Genomic DNA, 7585 nt, shown 5'->3' with positions numbered 1-7585 from the left:
GCAACTCCCAGCTGCAATATATTCAGCCTCAGCAGTTAAAGTAGAAATAAATTTTTGCTTTTTGCTGAACCATGAGACTAATTTGCCTCCCCAGAACTGACAGCTTCCTGATGTACTTTTCCTGTCTATTTTGCATCCAGCAAAATCAGCATCTGAATAACCCCATAATGCAAAATCATCTTCTCTTGCATACCAAAGTCCAAGAGAAACAGTACCCTTGAGGTATCTGAAAATTCTCTTTACTACAATAAGATGTGGCTCCCTTGGATTTGCCTGAAATCTTGCACACAAACAAGTAGAAAACATAATGTCCGTCCTGCTAGCAGTTAGGTATAACAGAGATCCAATCATACCTCTGTATGTTGTCACATCAACTGATGTACCTTCATTTGGATCAAGTTTTGTAGCAGTTGCCATAGGAGTACTTGTAGTTGCACTTTCTGGCATATTAAACCTCTTCAGTATATTTCTTGTGTACTTGGACTGATTGATATAGATGCCATTATCATCCTGTTTAATCTGCAAGCCTAGGAAGTAACTCATCTCTCCCATCATACTCATTTGATATCTTGATTGCATCAACTTTGAAAACTTACCACACTTTGATTAGTTAATCCAAAAATGATATCATCAACATAAATTTGAACTAAAAGCAAATCTTCACCTTTATTCAGATAAAACAAGGTTTTATCTATTGTACCTATTTTGAATCCACTTTCAAGGAAAAACTGAGCATGGGTTTCATACCATGCTCTAGGTGCTTTCTTCAGTCCATAGAGTGCTTTATGAAGTCTTTAAACATAATCAAGATGTTTAGGATCCACAAATCCTGGTGGTTGTTCAACATAGATTTTTTCTTCAAGTTCTCTATTGAGAAATGCACTCTTGACATCCATCTGGAAGACTTTGAACTTCTTGTGAACATCATATGCCAAGAAGATTCTGATTGCTTCCAAACTAGCAACAAGAGCAAATGTCTCATCATAGTCAATTCCTTCATGTTGGGAATATCCTTTTTCCACCAATCTTCCCTTGTTTCTGATGATTGTTCCATCAGAATCATTCTTATTTCTAAAGAGCCACTTTGTGCCCACAATTGACCTGTTCTTAGGTCTAGGCACCAGCTTCCACACTTCATTTCTTTCGAACTCATTTAATTCTTCTTGCATAGCCATAACCCAATCTGCATCCTTGAGTGCATCTTCTACTTTCTTTGGCTCTTCTTTTGAAAGTAGATTATGATATAAACATTCATTCTGAGTTGCCCTTCTTGTCTTTACACCATCATCAGGATTTCCAATGATCTGATCAGGAGTATAATCCTTAGTCCATTTTCTGGCACTGGGAAGTGTCCTTCTGGAACTAGATGCTCCCCCTGAATTGTATGCCTCATCAAATGCATTTGAGGCTCCCCCTGAATCCGTTGGGTTATTTCCTGATGAAATATTGGGACTTGACTCATGTTCTTCTGATGTTGAATCATCATTGGATTGAGAATAACTTTGAGATGATTCTTCAGTGTTAGCATCATCAGCTGACCTTTTCTGTTGCTCCCCCTCAACTTGTGCAGGCTCATTAGCACAATGATTATCTTCAGAATCTAAAGGAGTGTCATGATTTGGATCATCAGGATTTTACAGTTCATTAGAGTTTGATCCAGATTCCAGTAATGCCTTTTCATTTGCAAAGATTAAACTTTCATGAGTGTCTTCTTCAAAACCAGGAATCTTCTTATCATCAAAAGATACATTGATGGAGACTACTACAGTGTGTGTTCTTAGATTGAACACTCTGTAAGCTTTTTATGGTAAATATCCAATAAAGATTCCTTTATCAGCCTTTGATTCAAGCTTTCCAAGCTGATCAGTATGAGTTATCAAAACAAAGCACTTACATCCAAATACATGAAGATGTTTAAGACAGAGCTTCTTTTCTTTTAGCACTTGATAAGGAATAACACCATGTCTATTTATTAGAGTGACATTCTGAGTATAACATGCTGTGTTTACTGCTTCAACCCAGAAGTAAGTGGGTAGTTTTGCTTCTTCTAGCAGAGTTCTGTCAGCTTCAATTAAGGTTATGTTTTTCCTCTCAACAACACCATTTTGCCGAGGTGTACCAGGAGCTGAGAATTGTTGCTCTATGCCTTTGTACTTGCAAAATTCCTCCATCTCTGAGTTCTTGAATTCAGTGCCATTATCACTTCTCAGGATTTTCACTTTGTGAGTAGATCCATTTTCAATTTGCCTTATATGGTCCAGAAGAATTTTTGGAGCTTCATCTTTCCTGTGTAGAAAATAGACCCATGTATATCTAGTGAAATCATCAACAATTACAAGTGTGTACCTTTTTTTGTTGATGGACATTATGTTTACTGGTCCAAAAAGGTCTAGGTGTAGCATGTGATATGGCTCAGAGATAGAGAATTTTGTTTTGCTTTTGAAAGATACTATTCTTTGTTTAGACTTTTGGCAAGCATCACAAAGACCATCACTGAAGTATAGCATGTTTGGAAATCCTCTTACAAGCTCCTTCTTGGGAAGTTCATTGATTGAGTTGAAGTTGAGATGTGAGAGCTTCTTATGCCAGTATCATCTCTCATCTACTGATGCCTTAGAGATAAGGCAAGTAGCTTCCTTTTCAATACTTTCATGTAGCCTTGCTTCATAAATGTTACAATGTCCGTATCCTATCAAGACAATTTTCTTTGACTTGTTATGAACAACTTCGCAGTGTGAGTCATAGAATACAACATGATAACCTCTGTCAGTGATTTGACTGATGCTCAGAAGATTATGCTTCAGTCCTTCCACCAGAGCTACATTCTCTATTGCTACCTTTCCAATTATCAAGTTGCCATATCCCAGAGTATGTCCTATATTTCCATCTCCATAAGATACATCTGGCTAGCCTTCTTCTCAATTCTAAAAGCAGGGATTTATTTCCAGTCATGTGTCCTGAACACCCACTATCCAAGACAAGTGTATTTTTCTTGTTACCCTGCAATCAGAAGAATAATTAATTAGAGGGATTTTTAAGGACCCACACTTGTTGGGCCCTCTTTTTGGACAACTTAAGCCTTTGTGTCTCAGGAGTACTTTTTTCAGTCTTTCCTTTGTCAGGATTTGTCTTGTCAGAAGCAAGTTTAGTAAAACCAAAAGAATTAATCACACAAGCAACTTTATTAAACTTAGGCAAAGGTTCAGAGTAATTGTGATACAACTTGTGATAAGAACTACAAGTATACTGTTAGATATATTTGAGATGTCATGTCTAATATGATTTGTGTTTAGTTTTCAGAATTAACAACAAGACATATCAGGACTTACTGAAATCAGGACATACTGAAGTTAGAGCTTAATATCAGAACTTAAGATACATGTCAGTACTTAAGTGCGTGAAGACCTTGAGTTAAGAAATGAAGCTGATTTACAGGAGAAGATCAAGACTAAAATAATAGAAGATATGCATGGAAAGAGTTAAAGGACTAGAAGACTTGTAGAAGATATCTGATTAATATATTTTAGTAGACATAATTATATTCCATATCAAGTAAGAATATATCTTGTAACTGTGTACTATATAAACACAGCTTAGGGTTTACGCTAGATGTGTTATCATTATCGAGAAGATTATACATTGTAAGCTAGCAGCTCTTAGTGATATTTGTTCATCACTGAGAGAGAACAACAGTTCATATTGTAACAAAGTTTATTGAATATACTTGATCTTTGTTACATACTTGTGTTAAATCGATTTGATTGAATAAACACTGTATTCAACCCTCTTCTACAGTGTTGTGTGACCTAACAAGTGGTATCCGAGCTTTTCTGTTAACACACATACAGTAAAGATCCAAACAATCATATTTGAAGAAACACAAACCCCACTAAGCCCACCAGAACTCAAGAAACTCCAAACATTCAAACCCACAGTCGATATGAGACTATTAGGGTTCCCATACCGAGACCTTCTGAGTATCCCATATGAAAAGTGAAGATGGCTATGTTTCTGGAAGCTACAGATCCAGAATACCTTGATAGGATTAATGAAGGACCATATAAGCCTACCAAGATCTCTGTTGCAGTTGCTGATCAACCAACAAAGTCCATACCAAAGGAGAAAAGTGATTATACAGCTGAAGATATCTCATCTATTGCCAAGGATGTAAGGGTAAGGCATTTGCTGCATAGTGCCATTGATAATGTTATGTCAAACAGGGTAATTAATTTCAAGACTGCAAAGGAGATATGGGATGCTTTGTAGACAAGATGTTAGGGAACTGATGCAATCAAAATGAACAGGAGGATTATACTCACTCAAGAGTATGAGCACTTTGACTCAAAAGCTGATGAGTCATTAACTGACTTATATGACAGGTTTGTAAACTTTTGAATGATCTGTCACTGGTGGACAAGGAATATGATCTTGAAGATTCAAATCTAAAATTGCTTTTAGCTCTTCCTGAAAATTTGGATTTGAAGTCTACTACCATAAGAGACAACTATGACCTTAGTGAAACTACTCTTGATGAAATTTATGGTATGCTCAAGACTTATGAACTTGAGATGGATCAAAGGAGCAAGGGGCATAGAAGAAAGTCAAGGAAAGTTGCTCTTAAAGCTGAGGAGGAATCTCCTAAAGTGGTTGCCTCAAAAAAGGGGCAAAGGAAAGGCTCTCATCATAAAGTCTGATTCAGAGTCATCATATTCTGATGATGATGATTCAGAAACTGAAAGTTTACCTGAAATGGATGCTGATGCAGAGATGATGAAACTGTGTGCTCTTATGGTGAAGGGTATCACAAAAATAGCCTACAGGAAATTCAGAAAGGGCAAGAAATTTTCCAGGAAAGGTGGAAGTTCTGATAAGAAAGGGTTCAGAAAGTCTGAAGGCAAAGGAGGAAAGTCTGACAGAGGAGACAACTCAAATATCAAATGTTACAATTATGGTAAAAGAGGCCACATATCTCCTGACTGCAAAAAAGGAAAAAGTGACAAAGGCAAGGCACTTGTCACAAAGAAGAAAAGCTGGACAGACACTTCAGATTTTGAAAATGAGGTGAACTATGCCTTGATGGCAAATGCTGATAGCAGTACTGAAACTGCTGAATTGAAGGAACCTCAAACAACTTATGCTTTTCATACTGATGATATTACTGAGTTGAGATTATATCTTAAAACCATGTTCATTAGTTATAGAGATCAAACTTTAACATGTGAGAGATTAACATCTGAAAATCTTGCTTTTAAAAAACAGAAATGACTATTTAGAAAAGGAGTTAGTTTTTTTTCATCAAACTAAGAAATAAAGAAATGATGCTTTGTATGTTAGAGATGAAATATTAAAATTGAATGAATCTCTAAAAACTGATTTAGAAAAGGAAAGAGAGATCATCAGAACTTGGACTAACTCTGGCAGAACAACTCATGATATACTAAGTAGTGGAAACTGGAAAGAGGGCTTAGGTTATGGAGATGATAAAAGTGAGAAAGGAACTATGAAAATTGAGCCAATTGTTGTTAAACAGACTGCTAAGCCAAGAGTTAATCCTGTTAAGTTTGTAGCAAAAACTGTAAAGTCTGATTCTGAAAAGATGAAAGAGTCAAGGACAGAAGTCAAAGAAAAGTCAACTTCTGACAAATTAAAACAGGATAAACCAGCTAAAATTAAAATAGGCTTAATGACAAAGAAGCAGATTAAGCATAAGCTGAAAGAGATAAAAAATGTGAACAAGGTAAAAGAAGCTAGGAAAAATAGGAATGGAAAGGAAGGTGTGAATAAAAGCAATAATTATATGCATGTTCCTAATGCTCCTAGAAAGAAATGTTATAACTGTGGAAACTCTAACCATCTTGCTTCTTTTTGCAGGAAAAATAAAGATATAAATTCCTTACCTCCTAGATCAGGAGTTAAGAGTCAGTCTGTTAGGTTTAAACCACAAAATCCTTGTTTTCATTGCGGTAGATTATGGCATTCCATTTATACTTGTAAGGAATATCATAGTTTGTACTATGATTATTATCAAATAAAACCTTCTTTGAAGAAAGTTAGTATTATTCCTTCTAGTGTAAAGTCTGATGCAAAGTCTGATATAAATTCTGATAAACAGCATGTTAGCATAAACTCTGAAATTAAATCCGCTGCAAATGCTAACAAACTTAAAAAGGCCAAAGGATCCAAGCAAGTCTGGGTCCTTAAACCCAACTAATAGTGGTCTTTGTGATGAAGATGAAGATGTTCAAACTATGAAAAGAAGGAAGATAACTGAAGAATCCAAGAAAACCTCTGACAAGGCTCAAGTTGTTCAGAGTGAAGAACAACAAGCTACAGAAGAAACAGCAAGTTCTGATAAAGTCATCAAGACATCAACCTCTGACATAGCTCAAGTTGATTTAGACAAGATGAAAGTAGCTGACAAAAAGAAACTTCTATGGAAAAATGTCAAACCATCAGATCCAAAGAAAAGCTAATTGTTGTCTGATTTTAAGACTATTGGGTTAAATGCTAGAGAACCAAGAGACAGGGCTGGACTAGGTTCTGATGAAGCTAAGATCAAGATAGGAGTTGAAGTTGCTACTAGAGATCCATTTCTGTTGACTGAAAAACCTCTTGAAGATGTTACACAGAAACACCTTGATAAGGTTATCTCTGTTCAAGTGGTACTGGATGCTCATGACAAGCACAATGTCAAAGAGAATCTGATTCTATTTCTTGAAGATGGAAGGACATATCAGATGTCAGAATCAGATGTGCTGAACAAATATTTAAAAGAACTTTAATTCTTTCATTATCTTTTAGAGATAAAGTCTGATATTACCAGGAGATGGTCAAATTTCATATTGAAGAGCATAAGAGATAAAGCAAGAATTTCTGGTTCAAGGGTTACAGAATTCATTCCTAACATAGTTGAAGATGATGGAAGTGAAATTCCAATGAAGAAGGATTCTGCTAAGCTTGAAGTCAATTTGAAAGAGAAATGTCTATGCTATAATGAAGACTCTTCTCGTCCAAGGGTAATTAGACTTGTTGATGGTTTAGAAAGAAACCATATCTCTGCACTAAGGACTGCAATCTACCAGATTGGAAGTCAGAATGAAGAAATGAAGCAAGTCAAAGCTACACTATCTCAAGTCCCGAGGAATAAAGAAGAAAAGCTGATATCAAACTTTGTCAAGAATCACTTTGGATTCAGATTGACTTAGTGAGATTGGTAAAAGCTACAAGGACTGTATGTTGTAGTTAGTTATCTAGGTAAACTCTAATTGCATTTGTACTTATTGTTTTTGACATCATCAAATCTATTAACTTGTATATTTTGCATAATTTACAAGTTGGGGGAGATTGTTAGATATATTTGAGATGTCATGTCTAATATGATTTGTGTTTAGTTTTCAGAACTTAACCACATGACATATCAGGACTTACTGAAATCAGGACTTATTGAAGTCAAAGCTTAATATCAGAACTTAAGATACATATCAATATTTAAGTGCGTGAAGACTTTCAGTTAAGCAATGAAGCTGATTTATAGGAGAAGATCGAGACTAAAATAATAGAAGATATGCATGGAAAAAGTTAGAGG

This window comes from Apium graveolens, chromosome 6, assembly GCF_009905375.1.
Source record: "Apium graveolens cultivar Ventura chromosome 6, ASM990537v1, whole genome shotgun sequence".
Taxonomy (NCBI): Eukaryota; Viridiplantae; Streptophyta; class Magnoliopsida; order Apiales; family Apiaceae; genus Apium; species Apium graveolens.
The sequence above is the reverse complement of the archived record's forward strand: the minus strand, read 5'-3'. Positions refer to the sequence as shown.